The sequence below is a fragment of the Odocoileus virginianus genome, chromosome X, assembly GCF_023699985.2.
Source record: "Odocoileus virginianus isolate 20LAN1187 ecotype Illinois chromosome X, Ovbor_1.2, whole genome shotgun sequence".
In the NCBI taxonomy this organism is placed as follows: Eukaryota; Metazoa; Chordata; class Mammalia; order Artiodactyla; family Cervidae; genus Odocoileus; species Odocoileus virginianus.
Genome location: NC_069708.1, coordinates 20,115,181 through 20,131,690, shown reverse-complemented (window position 1 = coordinate 20,131,690; position 16,510 = coordinate 20,115,181). Strand labels below are relative to the sequence as shown.

General features: G+C 39.3%; 1 protein-coding gene and 1 long non-coding RNA gene across 3 annotated transcripts in view; one reads left to right on the top strand and one right to left on the bottom strand.

Annotated features, from left to right (window-relative positions):
* The window catches only part of ZC4H2 (zinc finger C4H2-type containing), a 70,686-nt gene that overhangs the window by 19,719 nt on the left and 34,457 nt on the right, over positions 1-16,510 (top strand). The gene's annotated exons all lie outside the window — the stretch shown is intronic.
* On the bottom strand, positions 385-6,919 carry LOC139033158 (uncharacterized). The gene is made up of 2 exons (XR_011485776.1): positions 6,842-6,919; positions 385-6,731 (listed from the first exon to the last, which is right to left on the bottom strand). It is a non-coding gene; the product is annotated as an uncharacterized lncRNA (long non-coding RNA).

Below are 16,510 nucleotides of genomic sequence, written 5' to 3'. Positions count from 1 at the left end.
AGTGTGAACTGGTGTAGACATCATGCACAGCAAATTGGTACTGCTTAGATAAAAGAAGAATATACCTTAACTGTGCACCATATTTCCCATTCCTTGGATAGAGTTCCCCCCACTACCAAATTTACACAGACAAGTACAAGAATATTCATCAAAGTATTGCTTGTGCAGGGGGCAAGTGGAAGCAAAGTGAGAGTCTATCCTTGGAAGAGTAGACAGATAAAATGTGGTAGGTGGCCACATTAGAAGCAAAGAATCCTGATCGTAACATCAGAGTGCCATGTGAAACCTATATGGTATCATTAGTCTATACTGTGTGTATGAGAGAGAGAGAGAGAGAGAATTACTCAGCTTAGTCTGCCACAAAGAAACAAAGGCTATTCTGAGTGTCTTAAATAGCAAACCTTTATTCTCTCTCAATTTTAGAGGCTAGAAATTCATGATATAGATACCAGAAATTTTGATTTGGGATAAGGGCTCTCTTCCTTTCCTTGTAAATGGCTGCTTCTTCCCTGTGTCCTCATACACCCATTCCTCTGGTCTTGCATGGAGATAGAAAGAGCTCATGTATCCCTATCTCCACTTATAAGGATGTCAATACTACCAGACTAGGGCCCTACTCTGATAACCTCATTTAACTTTATACTTCCCTAAAAAGTCTCTCTCCAAATATTTTGGAGGTTAACCTTATACTTCCCTAAAATTTCTCTCAAAGTACCTGAAAGTACTTTGAGCTTTAGGGCTTGAACATACATATATCAGGGGACTCAATACATTCCATAACATTCTTCCGTATGACTTACCGAATGCATGTCCTTCTCACATGCAAAATCCATTCATCCCTTCCCAACAGCCCCAAATGTCTTAATGCATCCCAGCACATGTGCCCAGTCAAAAGACTCATCTATATATCATCTAATTTAGGGTTCAATGAGACTTGAGATCTGATTCATCCAAAGGGCAAAATTCCTCTCCAGCTGTGAAATCAGGCAAATGATCTGCTTCCCAAATATAATGGTAGGACAGGCATAGGAAAAACATTCCCTTTTGAAAAGAGAGAGATCAGAAAGAAGAGAGGAATGATAGGTCTCAAGAAAGTGCAAAACCTAACAAGGTGAATTTCTTTAGATTTTTCAGGCTGGAGAATAATCTTTGGCTGGATGCCTTGGGCAGTATCACCCCCACCCTCACAGCATTTTGCTGTCACTTTTCTCCTGAGGCACTAGTCAGAGGCAGCTGGCCCACTGAAACTGAGAAGGCAACAGCCTTCCCTCCAGGATCTGTTAGGTCCGGATCCAATGGTGGGAATTGCAGCCCTGATGATCTCTAAATCACCTTTGGTGCCATTCTTTACTTGAAGGATGAAGAATGTTTGCAGCTAAATAACTCTATTGACCTGCCTTGTAGATTCCAAACTCTTCCCTTTACCTCATCGTCTCTCTGCTCCCCTGGTCCACACTGACAGTGTCTCTGCTTGCATAATCCCATCTCTATTCCTGACTTCTGTTGAGATACCTAATTAAAATCATGAGTAATCTCCTTAGGGAGTGGTTTTCTAGGCACATCCTTGGTGATCTCTCTAGAACATGCTTTATATTTTTGACAATGTGGATAGAATGAGAATTTTTCAAATATTCAAGTTCTGGTTCCTCTTGTTTAATGATTCTTTTGATTTATCTCTCTCCTCTTGCATTTCACTATAAGAAGCAGCTCTTCACATGCACACTTTGCTTAAAAATCTCCTCAACTAAATATCTAATTTCATTGAGCACAGTTACTACCTTCACAAAACATTAGAGCAAATTTCAGCCAAATCCTCTGCCACTTTATAATAAGGATGAACTTTTCTCAAGTTTGTAACAGTCACTTAAAGGCAATATAGGCTTTTTCTAGCATATACCTCAAAATTCTCCCAGCTTCTACTCATCACCTAGTTCCAAACCCGCTTCTACATTTTTAGATTTTTATTAAAGTAGTACCCCACTTCATGGTACTGAAATCTGTTGTTAATCTGCTTGGTCTTCCAAGACAAAATGTCACAGACTGGGTGTCTTAAACAACAGACATTTGTTTTCTCATAGTTCTGGAGGCTAGAAGTCCATGGTCAAAGTGCCAGCAAATTTACTTTCTTGTGAGGGCTCTCTTCCTGGCTTATAGTCAGCTGCATTTTTGCTGTCTCCACATAGTCTCTCTTCTGTGCATGTAGAGAGAGAGAAAGCAACCTCTGATGTCTCTTCCTCTTCTTATAAGGGCATCACTCCAATAGGATTAGGGTCCCACATTTATGACTACATTTAACCTTAATTATCTCTCTAAACCACTCCCTCTAAACTTGACCCACATTTGGGATTAGGGCTGCAATGTACAGATTTTGGAAGAACAAGATTTAGTCCATAACACAACATCTAGAGACCTCTATAGATAAATAGCCTGATAGATTTTATCTTTCCCTCTCCTTTTCTCCCCTCTGTTGTTCACTGCTTAGTCACTAAGTCATGTCTGACTCTTCAACCCCTTAGACTGCAGCACACCAGGCTTCTCTGTCCCTCACTATCTCCTGGAGTTTGCTCAAACTCATGTCCATTGAGTCAGTGATGCTATCCAACCATCTCATCCTCTGTCGTCCCCCTCTCTTCCTGCCCTCAATCTTCCCCAGCAACAGAGCCTTTTCCAACGAGTTGCCTCTTTGGATCAGGTGGCCAAAATATTGGAGCATCAGCTTCAGCATCAGACCTTCCAGTGATTATTCAGGGTTGGTTTCCTTTAGGATTGACTGTTTAAATCTCCTTTCAGACCAAGGGACTCTCAAGAATCTTCTGCAGCACCACTATTCAAAAGCATCAATTTCTCAGACTTCTTTTTGGTCCAAATCTCATATTCATACTTGAATACTGGAAAACCAAAGCTTTGACTATTCGAAAGTCAGTCAACAAACAGTTGTCTCTGCTTTTTAATATGCCATCTAGGCTCGTCATAGCTTTTTTCCAAGGAGCAAGCATTTCTTTTTAAATTTGTGGCTGCAGTCACTGTCTGCAGTGATTTTGGCACTCTCCTCTTTCACCCTCATCAAGAGGCTCTTTAGTTATTCTTTGCTTTTTTCCATTAGAGTGGTATCATCTGCGTATTTGAGGTTGTTGATATTTCTCTGGGCAATCTGATCCAGCACAGCATTTTGCATGATGTACTCTCCATAGAAGTTAAATAAGCAGGGTGATGATACACAGTCTAGAAATACTCCTTTCCTAATTTTGAACCATGGTCTGGTATTCCCATCTCTTTAAGAATATTCCACATTTTTTTGTGATTCTCACAGTCAAGGATGTGGTCCAGGCTTCAGCAGCACATGAACTGTGAACTTTCAGATGATCAACCTGGATTTAGAAAAGGTAGAGGAACCAGAGATCAAAATTGCAAAATCCATTGGCTCATAGGAAAAGCAACATAGTTCAAGAAAAAACATCTACTTCTGCTTTATTGAATATGTCAAAGCCTTTGTGTAGATCACAACAAACTGTGGAAAATTCTTCAAGGATGGGAATAACAGACCACCTTACCCGCCTCCTGAGAAATCTGTATGCAGATCAAGAAGCAACAGTTAAAACTGGACATGGAACAACAGACTGGTTCCAAATTGGGAAAGGAGTACATCAAGGCTGCATATTGTCACCCTGCTTATTTAGCTTATATACAGAGTACATCATATGAAATTCCAGGCTGGATGAAGCACAAGCTAAAATCAAGATTGCCTGGAGAAATTTCAATAACCTCAGATATGCAGATGACACCACCTTTATGGCAGAAAACGAAGAATAAAGAGCCTCTTAGTGAAAGTGAAAGAGAAGAGTTAAAAAGCTGGCTTAAAAAAATCAACATTCAAAAAACTCAGATCATGGCATCCGGTCACATCATCTCATGGCAAATAGATGGGGAAACAATGGAAACAGTGACAGATTTTATTTTGGAGGGCTTCAAAATCACTGCAGATAGTGACTGCAGCTATGAAATTAAGAGACATTTGCTCCTTGGAAGAAAAGCTATGACAGACCTTGATAGCACATTAAAAACAAGAAACATTACTTTGCTGACAAAGGTCCATCTAGTCAAAGCTGTGGTTTTTCCAGTAGTCATATATGGACAAGAGAGTTGGACTATAAAGAAAGCTGAGTGCTGAAGAATTGATGCTTTTGAACTGTGGTGTTGGATAAGACTCTTGAGAGTCCCTTGGACTGCAAGGAGATCAAACAAATCAATCCTAAAGGAAATCAGTCCTGAATACTCATTGAAAGGACTGATGCTGAAGCTGAAACTCCAATGCTTTGGCCGCCTGATATGAAGAGCTGACTTTTTTGAAAGATGCTGATGCTAGGAAAGATGGAAGGCAGGAGGAGAAGGGGATGACAGAAGACGAGATGGTTGGATGGCATCACCGACTCAATGGACATGAGTTTGAGCAAGCTCTGGTGGTTGGTGATGGACAGGGAAGCCTGGCGTGCTACAGTGCATGGGGTCACAAGGAGTCAGACACACCTGAGAGACTAAACTGAACTGAACACAGTCAAAGGCTTTAGCATAGTCAATGAAGCAGAAATAGATATTTTTTGGAATTCCCTTGCTTTCTCTATGATCCAGTCCTATTTGATTTCTGGTTCCTCTTCCTTTTCTAAATCCAGCTTGTATATCTGGAAATTCTTGGTTCATGTACTGTTGAAGTCTAGCTTGAAGGATTTTGAATATTACTTTGCTAGCATGTGAAATGAGCACAATTGTATGATGGTAGGAATATTCTTTTACATTTCCTTTCTTTGGGATTGGAATGAAAACTCACCGTTCCCAGTCCTGTGTCCACTACTGTGTTTTCCATATTTGCTGGCATATTGAGTGCAGCACTTTCTCAGCATCATCTTTAGGATTTGAAATAGTTCAACTGGAATTCCATCACTTCCACTAGCTTTGTTCATAGTGATGCTTCCTAAGGCCCACTTGACTTCACACTCCAGGATTTCTGGCTCTAGGTGAGTGACAACACCACTGTGTTTATCTGGGTCATTAAGACCTTTCTTGTATAGTTTTCTGTGTATTCTTGCAGCCTCTTCTTAATCTCCTATGTTTCTGTTAGGTACTTGACATTTCTATCCTTTATTGTGCCCATCTTTGCATGAAATATTCCCTTTGTAACTCCAATTTTCTTGAAGAGATCTCTAGTCTTTCCCATTCTATTGTTTTCTTCTGTTTCTTTGCATTGTTCACTTAAGACTTTCTTATCTCTCTTTGCTTTTCTCTGGAACTCTACATTCAGCTGTTGTTTTGTTTGTTTGTTTGTTTGTTTGTTTTGCCTTTTTTTCTTTGCCTTTTAGCTCCTCATCTTTTCTCAGCTACTTGTATAACCTCCTCAGACAACTACTTTGCCTTCTTGCATTTCTTTTTCATGGGGATGGTTTTGGTCATCACCTCCTGAACAGTGTTATGAACCTCTGTCCATAGTTCTTCAGGCACTCTGTCTATCAGATCTAATCCCTTGAATCTATTTGTTACCTCCACTGTATAGTCACATGGGATTGCACTTAGGCAGTACCTGAATGGTCTCGTGGTTTTCACTACTTTCTTCAACTTAAGTTTCTGTTTTGCAATAAAGAGCTCATGATCTGAGTCACAGTCACTTTAGGTCTTTTTTTTTTTCTGACTGTATAGAGCTTCTCCATCTTTGGCTGCAAAGAATATCATTGATCTCATTTCAGTTTTGACATGCGGTGATGTCCATGTGTAGAGCTCTATCTTGTGTTGTTCAGAGAGGGTGTTTGCTATGACCAGTGTGTTTTCTTGGCAAAATTCTGTTAGCCTTTGCCATACTTCATTTTGGATCCATGACCAAACTTGCCTATTATTCCAGGTACCTCTTGATTTCCTACTTTTGCTTTCCAATCCCCTATGATGAAAAATAATCTTTTCTTGATGTTAGCTTTAGAAACTGTTATAGGTCTTCCTAGATCCAATCAATCTCTACTTCTTCAGCATCATTGTTTGTAGTATAGATTTGAATTACTGTGATGTTGAATGTCTTGCTTTGGGGAAAAAAACAGATCATTCTGTTGGTTTTGTGATTTCACCAAAGTTCTGGATTTTGGACTCTTTTGTTGACTATGAGGACTACTCCATTTCTTCTAAAGGATTCTAGCCCATAGTAATGGATATAATGGTTATCTGAATTATATTTTCCCATTCCTTTCAATTTTAGTTCACTGATTCCTAAGATGTTGATGTTCATTCTTGCCATCTCCTGCTTGACCACATCCAATTTACCTTGATTCATGGACCTAATATTCCAGGTTCCTATGCGATATTGTTCTTTACAGAATTGGACTTCACTTTTACCACCAGACACATCCACAACTGAGCGTTGTTTCCACTTTGGCCCAGCCTCTTCTCCATTCTTTCCTAGTGGCATACTGGACACCTACTGACCTTGAGGGCTTATCTTCTGGTGTCATATCTTTTTGCCTTTTCATACTGTTCATTGGATTCCTGAGGCAAGAATACTGAAGTGGTTTGTCATTCCCTTCTCCATTGGACCATGTTTTGTCAGAAGTCTCCGTCATGACCTCTCTGTCTTACATGGCTCAGCATGGCATGGCTTATAGCTTCATTGAGTTACACAAGGCTGTGGTCCATGTGATAATTTTGGTTAGCTTTCTGTGATGGTGGTTTTCATTCTGGAGTTTGTGAGATTGTAGGAGAAGCTGCAACGAGACAGTAGGAGGGACACAATCAAGATCAAATGCCATACCCTCCGGGTGGGCAACCCACAAACTGGAGAACAATAAAAATAAGACCAAAGAAGTTCCCCTACCGTTTTGAAGTTTCTAGGCTCCACATCAGCCTTCCCAACCTGAGGATCCAGCAAAGGGACTGGGAATTCCCAGTTAATCTGACCTTGAAGGACAATGATATTTGATTACAGAACTTCCACAGGTCTGGGGGAAACAGAGACTCTTAGAGGATACAAAGAAACCTTTGTGTGCACCAGGATGCAGGGGAAAGAAGCCATGACCCCACAGGAGATTGAACAACACCTGCCTGTGAGTGTTTGAGGGTATCCTGTGGAGGCATGGGTTGGCGCAGTTCTGCTGCAGGGACAAGGGCACTGACAGCCACAGTCCTGGGAGGTGAGTGTTGGCATAAGCCCTTTTGGAGGTCACCAAGTAGCCCTACCATAGCAGTTGTAGACTCCAGGACTAGGTACCCTCAGGCCATACAACTAACAGGGAGGGAGCACAGCCCCACCCATCAACAGACAGTTCTCTCCTTGTCAATAATCTACACTTTAGAAAAACACATGCAATACAACAAATAGGCATTAAATAGTTTTCAGTGGTTGCTCTCTAGGGTATAAATGATGTAGGGTATGGGGCTACAAGGAAAAGAAGCCAGAAGGAAGGAAGGAAGAAGAATTAGACAATAGAAAGGCCTTGACTACAGAGGAAAAATAGGGTAAGACTAAAAAATATTTGCAATAACGGCTGAAGACTCCCCATATTTGTCAAGAGATATACACCCACTGACTCAAAAAGGATGTTGTTGTTCAGTTGCTAAGTCATGTCTGACTTTTTGCAACCCCATGGACTGGCCCCCACCAGGCTCCTCTTTGCTGGGATTCTCCAGACAAGAATACTGGAGTGGATTGCCATTTCCTTCTCCAGGGGATCTTCCTGACCTAGGGATTGAACACACATCTCCTGTAGCTCCTGCACTGGCAGGCAGATTTTTTACCTCTGAGTCACCTGGGAAGTCTATAATACCTAGACCAACCACTAAAATACTATAGAAAGAGGTATACTTAAAAACAGTATAGATAAAATGTAATTTTATAAAATGTTAAATTAAATATAGGAAGAAAACAATAGCGAAAAAAACAGAGACTAAATAAGAGAGAGATAAAACAGTAAACAAAAATAAATGATACACTTAACTCCTAACTTATTAATAAGAGCACTAGATGTAAATGGCCTAAATAATGCAATCCAAATACTTATTAGCCAGGATGATTAAAAAATATGGCCCATCTATATGCTGTTTATATGCTGATCTCACTTCACATGTAAAGATATAGGTATGTTTGAAGAGTGGAAGAAGATATACTGTACAAACATTAATCAAAGAAAAGCAGGAATGAATATGTTAATATCAGATAAAGTAGACTTCAGAGCAAAGAAAATTACTAGGTACAGACAGGTACATTGAAAAGTGAAAATGTTAATTACTCAGTCATGTCGAACTTTTTGGGACCCCATGGACTGTAACCCACCAGGCTCCTCTTGTCCAGGCAAGAATACTGGAGTGGGTAGCCATTCCCTTCTCCAGGGTTTCTTCCTGACCCAGGGATCAAACACAGGTCTTCTACATTGCAGATAGATTCTTCACCATCTGACCCAACAGGTAAGTAAAAGTGTTAGTTGCTCAGTTGTGTCTGACTGTTTGTGATGCCATGGCCTGTTGCCTGCCAGTCTCCTCTGTCCATGGAATTCTCTAGGCAAGAATACTTGAGTGGCTGGCCATTCCCTTCTCTGGGGCATTTTCCCAACCCAGGGATCGAGTCCAGGTTCCTGTATTGCAGGCAGGTTCTTTACCATCTGAGCATCTAGATATACACAAGAGGTACACTGTTGTTGTTCAGTCTTTCAGTCATGTCTGACTCTTTGCAACACCAGGGAAGCATGCCAGGCTTCCCTGTACTTCACCCTCTCCCAGAGCTTGCTCAAACTCAAGTCCATGGAGTCGGTGATGCCGTCCAAATATCTCATCCTGTCGTCCTCTTCTCTTTCTGCCTTAAATCTTTCCCAGCATCAGGTTTTTTTCCCCAACGAATCAGTGCCTTGCATCAGGTGGCCAACTACTGGGGCTTCAGCTTCATCATCAATCCTTCCAGTGAATACTCAGGATTGATATCCTTACAATTGACTGGTTTGATCTTGCAATTCAAGGGACTTTCAAGAGTCTTCAACACCACAGTTCAAAAGCATCAATCTTTCATTACTCAGCCTGTTTTATGGTCCAATTCTCACATCCATACATGACTACTGGAAAAACCATAGCTTTGACTAGATGGACCTTTGTCAGCAAAGTAATGTCTCTGCTGTTTAATACACTGTCTAGGTTTGTCATAGCTTTTCTTCAGAGGAGCAAGCGCCTTTTAATCTCATGACTGCAGTCACCATCAGCAGTGATTTTGGAGCCCAAGAAAATGAAGTCTGTCACTATTTCCATTGTTTCTCCATCTACTTTCCATGAGGTAATGAGACTGGATGCCATGATCTTAGCTTTTGGGTTTTTGTTTTTTAATATTAATTAATTTATTTTAAATGGAGGCTAATGACTTTACAATATTGTAGTGGTTTTTTCCATACATTGATATGAATTACCCATGGGTGTACCTGTTTTCCCCATCCTGAACCCCCCTCCCACCTTCATCCCCATCCCATCCCTCAGGGTCATCCCAGTGTACCAGCCCTGAGCACCCTGTCTCATGCATCGAACCTGGACTGGTGATCTCTTTCACATATAATAATATAAATGTTTCAATGCTATTCTCTCAAATGATCCCGCCCTCACATTCTCCCATGGAGTCCAAAAGATTGTTCTTTACATCTGTGTCTCTTTTGCTGTCTCGCATATAGGGTCATTGTTACATCTTTCTAAATTCCATATATATGTGTTAGTATACTGTATTAGTGGTTTTCTTTTTTTTTCAGACTTACTTCACTCTGCATAATAGACTCCAGTTTCAAATGCATTCTTCTTAATGGCTGAGTAACATTCCATTGTGTATATATACCAAACTTTTCTTATCCATTCATCTGCTGATGGACATCTAGGTTGCTCCGATGTCCTGGCTATTGTGAACAGTATTGCAATGAATATTGTAGTACATGTGTCTCTCAATTCTGGTTTCCTCGGTGGGTATGCCAGGCAGTGGGATTGTTGGGTCGTATGGCAGTTCTATTTCCAGAATTTTAAGGAATCTCCACACTGTTCTCCATAGTAGCTGTACTAGTTTGCATTCCCACCAATGGTGTAAGAGGGTTCCCCATTCTCCACACCCTCTCTAGCATTTATTGTTTGTATACTTTTTGATAGCAGCCATTCTGACTGGTATCTCATTGTGGGTTTGATTTGCATTTCTCTGATAATGAGTGATATTGAACATTTTTCATGTGTTTGTTAGCCATCTGTATGTCTTTGGAGAAATGTCTGTTTAGTTCTTTGGCCCATTTTAGGATTGGGTTGTTTATTTTTCTGGAATTGAGCTGCATGTACTGCTTGTATAATTTTGAGATTAATTCTTTGTCAGTTGCTTCATTTGCTATTATTTTCTCCCATTCTGAAAGATGTATTTTCACCTTGCTTATAATTTCCTTCGTTGTGCACAAGCTTTTAAGTTGAATTAGGTCCCATTTGTTTATTTCTGCCTTTATTTCCATTACTCTGGGACGTGGGTCATAGAGGATCCTGCTGTGATTTATGTCGGAGAGTGTTTTGTCTATGTTTTCCTGTAGGAGTTTTATAGTTTCTGGTCTTACATTTAGATCTTTAATCCACTTTGAGTTCATTTTTGTGTATGCTGTTAGAGAGTGTTCTAGTTTCATTCCTTTACAAGTGGTTGACCACTTTTCCCAGCACCACTTGTTAAAGAGATTGTCGTTTCTCCATTGTATACTCTTGCCTCCTTTGTCAAAGATAAGGTGTCTGTAGGTGTGTGGCTTTATCTCTGGGCTTTCTATTTTGTTCCATTGATCTATATTTCTATCTTTGTGCCAGTACCATACTGTCTTCATGACTGTAGCTTTGTAGTATAGCCTGAAGTTGGGCAGCTTGACTCCTCCAGGTTCATTCATCTTTCTCAAGATTGCTTTGGCTATTTGAGGTTTTTTGTATTTCCATACAAATCGTGAAATTATTTGTTCTAATTCTGTGAAAAATACCATTGGTAGCTTGATAGGGATTGCATTGAATCTATAGATTGCTTTGGGTAGTATATTTCACTATATTGATTCTTCCGATCCATGAACATGATATATTTCTCCATCTATTTGTGTCCTCTTTGATTTCTTTCATCAGTGTTTTATAGTTTTCTATATATAGGTCTCTCATTTCTGTAGGTAGATTTATTCCTGAGTGTTTTATTCTTTTCGTTGCAATGATGAATGGAATTGTTTCCTTAATTTCTATTTCTGTTTTCTCATTGTTAGTTTATAGGAATGCAAGGGATTTTTGTGTGTTAATTTTATATCCTGAAACTTTACTATTTTCATTGATTAGCTCTAATAATGTTCTGGTGGAGTCTGTAGGGTTTTCTATGTAGAGGATCATGTCATCTGCAGTGAGTTTTACTTCTTCTTTTCCAATCTGGACTCCATTTATTTCTTTTTCTTCTCTGATTGCTGTGAATAAAACTTCCAAAACTATGTTAAATAGTAGTGGTGAGCATGGGCACTCTTGTCTTTTTCCTGACTTTAAGGAAAATGCTTTCAATTTTTCACCATTGAGGATAATATTTGCTCTGGGTTTGTCATATATAGCTTTTATAATATTGAGGTATGTTCCTTCTATTCCTGCTTTCTGTAGGGTTTTTATCATAAATGGATGTTGAATTTTGTCAAAGGTTTCTGCTGCATCTATTGAGATAATCATGTTTTTTATCTTTCAATTTGTTAATGTCGTCTATTAAATTGATTGATGTGCATATATTAAAGAATCCTTGCATCCCTCGGATAAAGCTCACTTGGACAAGATGTATGATCTTTTAATATGTTGTTGGATTCTGTTTCCTAGGATTTTGTTAAGGATTTTTGCATCTATGTTCATCAGTGATATTGGCCTGTAGTTTTCTTTTTTTGTGGCATCTTTGTCTGGTTTTGGTATTAGGGTGATGTTGGCCTCATAGAATGAGTTTGGAACTTTACCTTCCTCTGCAATTTTCTGGAAGAGTTTGAGTGGGATAGGTGTTAACTCTTCTTTAAATTTTTAGTAGAATTCAGCTGTGAAGCCGTCTGGTCCTGGGCTTCTGTTTGTTGGAAGATTTCTAATTACAGTTTCAATTTCCGTGCTTGTGATGGGTCTGTTAAGATCTTCTCTTTCTTCCTGGTTGAGTTTTGGAAAGTTATGCTTTTCTAAGAATTCATCCATTTCTTCCAAGTTGTCCATTTTATTGGCATATAGTTGCTGATGGTAGCCTCTTATGATCCTTTGTAATTCTCTGTTGTCTTTTGTGATTTCTCCATTTTCATTTCTAATTTTCTTTATTTTATTCTTCTCCCTTTGTTTCTTGATGAGTCTGGCTAATGGTTTGTCAATTTTATTTATCTTCTCAAAGAACCAGCTTTTACCTTTGTTGATTTTTGCTATGGTCTCCTTTGTTTTTGTTTGTTTGTTTGTTTTGTTTTGTTTTCATTTACTCCTGTCCTAATTTTTTATGATTTCTTTCCTTCTACTAACCCTGGGGTTCTTCATTTCTTCCTTCTCTAGTTGCTTTAGGTGTAGAGTTAGGTTATTTATTTGACTTTTTTCTTGTTTCTTGAGGTAAGTCTGTATTGCTATGAACCTTCCCCTTAGCACTGCTTTTACAGTGTCCCATAGGTTTTGGGTTATTGTGTTTTCATTTTCATTCGTTTCTATGCATTTTTTTTTTTTATTTCTTCTGTGATTTGTTTGTTATTCAGAGGCATGTTGTTTAGCCTCCATATGGTTGTATTTTTACTAGTCCCCCCCGCCGTAGTTGACATCTAATCTTGCCACATTGTGATCAGAAAAGAGGTTTGGAATGGTTTCCGTTTTCTTCAATTTACCAAGGCTATATTTATGGCCCAGGATGTGGTGTATCCTGGAGAAGGTTCCATGTGCACTTGAGAAAAAGGTGAAATTCATTGTTTTGGGGTGAAATGTCCTATAGATATCAATTAGGACTAACCAGTCCATTGTATCATTTAAAGTTTGCATTTCCTTGCTAATTTTTTGTTTAGTTGATCTATTCGTAGATGTGAGTGGGGTACTAAAGTCTCCCACTATTATTGTGTTACCGTTAATTTCCCTTTTCATACTTCTTAGCATTTGCCTTACTTATTGTGGTGCTCCTGTGTTAGGTGCATATATATTTATAATTCTTATATCTTCTTCTTAGATTGATCCTTTTGTCATTATGTAGTATCCTTTGTCTCTTTTCAAGGCCAGTGTTTCAAAGTCTGTTTTATCTTGTGTTTACTTTGTTGATTTGGGTTCAAGTTTATACACCTTTTCTCTGTTTCCTGTCTAAAGAAGATCTTTTAGCATTTGCTGAAGAGCTGGTTTGGTGGTGCTGAATTCTCTCAGCTGTTGCTTTTCTATAAAGCTTTTGATTTCTCCTTCATATTTGAATGAGATCCTTGCTGGGTACAGTAATCTGTGTTGTAGGTTTTTCTCTTTCATCACTTTAAGTATGTCCTGCCATTCCCTTCTGGCCTGAAGAGTTTATATTGAAAGATCAGCTGTTACCCTTATGGGAATCCCCTGGTGTGTTGTTGCCTTTTGCTTGCTGCTTTTAATAGTTGCTCTTTGTGTTTGATCTTTGTTAATTTGATTAATATGTGTCTTGTGGTGTTTCACCTTGGATTTATCCTGTTTGGGTCTCTCTCTGGGTTTGTTGGGCTTGGGTGGCTATTTCCTTCCCCATTTTATGGAATTTTTCCACTATTATCAACTCAAGTATTTTTTCTTTGCCTTTCTTTTTGTCTTCTTCTTCTGGGACTCCTATACTTCGAATGTTGGTGCGTTTGACATTGTCCCAGAGATCTCTGAGATTGTCCTCATTTTTTTAAATTATTTTTCTTTTTTCCTCTCTGCTTCATTTATTTCCAACATTCTATCTTCCACCTCACTTATCCTATCTTCTGCCTTAGTTATTCTACTGTTGGTTCCCTCCAGAGTGCTTTTGATCTCAGTTATTGCATTATTCATTATTGATTGACTCTTTTTTTTTAATTTCTTCTAGGTCCTTGTTTAACATTTCTTGCATCTTCTCAATCTTTGTTTCCAGATTATTTATCTGTAACTCCCTTTTGTTTTCACGATTTTGAATCATATTTACTGTCATTATTCTGAATTCTTTTTCAGGTCAACTCCCCATCTCCTCCTCTTTTGTTTGGTTTAGTGGGCATTTATCATGTTCCTTTACCTGATGATTATTTCTCTGCCTTTTCATTTTGTTTAGATTGATGTGTTTTGGGGTGGGCTTTCTGTATGCTGGAAGTTTGTGGTTCCTCTTTATTGTGGAGGTTACTCCCTGTGGGTGCAGTTGGATGAGTGCCTTGTCAAGGTTTCCTGGTTAGGGAAGCTTGTGCCAGTGTTCTGATGGGTGAAGCTGAATCTCTTCTCTCTGGAGTGCAATGAAGTGTCCAGTAGTGAGTTTTGTGGTATCTATGGGTTTGGCGTGACTTTGGGCAGGCTGTATATTAATGCTCAGTTTTATGTTCCTGTGTTACTAGAGAATTAGCATGGTATGTCTTGCTCTGGAACTTGTTGGCTCTTGGGTGGAGCTTTGTTTCAGTGTTGGTATGGAGGCTTTTGGATGAACGCTTGTTGATTAATGTTCCCTAGATTCAAGAGTTTTATGGTGTCCTCAAGTTTTGAATTTAAGCCTCCTGCCTCTGGTTTTCAGTCATATTCTTACAGTAGCGTCAAGATTTCTCCATCCATACAGCACCAATGATAAAACATGTAGGTTAATTGAGAAAACATTCTCCACAATGAGGGACACCCAGAGAGGTTCTCTGAATTACATGGAGAAGAGAAGAGGGAGGAGTGAGATAGAGGTGACCAGGAGGAGAAGAGGGGGTGTCTAAAGGGGAGAGAGCAATCTAGGCAGTAATCAATCCCCTATGTGCTCTCCACAGCCTGGAGCACCCAGAGAGGTTCACAGAGTTACATAGAGACAAGAAGAGGGAGGAAGGAGATAGAGGTGACCAAGAGGAGAAGACGGGGAATCAAAAGGAGAGAGACAAATCTAACCAGTAATCAGTTGTCTAAGTGTTCTCCACAGCCCAGAATACCAAAAGAGATTCACACTGTTGGGTAGAGAAGAGAAGATGGAGGGAAGAGATAGAGGTGACCTTCATCTAGCTGCAGGGCTCATCCTAACAGCTTCAAGCCAGCTGGGCAGATAAGAACTTGGCGTTCCCTCTTCTCACATCATGTATATCAGAGGTCCCTAAGTGCCAGATCCCAGGCCTGCACAGAGCTCACATATGTGTCTTTTTCAACACCAGTCAGGCACGATAGTAACTGTCTACACAAGCTGTCTCTCAACAGAATGTCCTGATAAGGTGCAGACAAGCTGCTACCAGACTGGAAGAACTTGGGAGGGCCCAATCTTATGTTGAGTTTTAAGACAGCTTTTTCACTTTCCTCTTTCACCTTCATCCAGAGATCTTTAGTTCCTTTTCGCTTTCTGCCATAAGGGGGTGTCATCTGCATATCTGAGGTTATTGATATTTCTCCCAGCAATCTCAGTTCCATTCAAGCCAGCATTTTGCATGATGTACTCTCAATATAACTTAAATAAGCAGGGTGACAATATACAGCCTTGACACACTCCTCTCTTAATTTGAAAGCAGTCCATTGTTCCATATCTGGTTCTAACTGTTTCTTCTTGACCTGCATACAGTTTTCTCAGGAGGCAAGTAAGATGGTCTGGTATTCCCATCTCTTGAAGAATTCTCCACAATTTGTTGTGATTCACACAGTCAAAGGCTTTAGTGTAGTCAATGAAGCAAAAGTAGATGCTTTTTCTGGAATTCTCTTGCTTTCTATAATCCAATGGATGTTGGCAGTTTGGTCTTGGTTCCTCTGCCTTTTCTAAATTCAGCTTGAACATCTGGAAGTTCTTGGTTCACGTACTGTTGAAGCCTCACTTGGAGAATTTTGCACATTACTTTGCTAGTGTGTGAAGAGGTACATTAGATAATGGCAAAAGTGTCAATCTTCCAGGAAGACCTAGCAGTCCTAAATGGGTATACACCAACAATAGAACTGTAAAATATGTGAGACAAATCTGTTAGAACCAAAGGAGGAGAGAGACAAAGCCACAGTTATAGGTGGAGTCTTTAACATATGTCTCTCACTTGACAGAACTAGACAGAAAATCAGCAAGGGTATAGAGCTCTACAATATCATCAATGACAGGATCTAATCAACATTTATAGAACACTCCACTCAACAACAGGATATGCATACTTTTCAAGTGTTCATGGAACATATACCAATATAGATAGATGATATTCTGAGATATAAAAAACTTAACAAATTTAAAGAATGGAAATACAGAGTGTTTTCTCTGACATTAATAAATTCAAAATAGAAATCAGGAAAAAATACCAGGAAAATCTATAAATATTTGAATTACATGAAAAACACTTCTAAAATAAAGCATGTTTCAAAGATGAAGTCTCAAGGGAACTAAAAACACATGGAACTGAGCAAAAATGAAAATGAA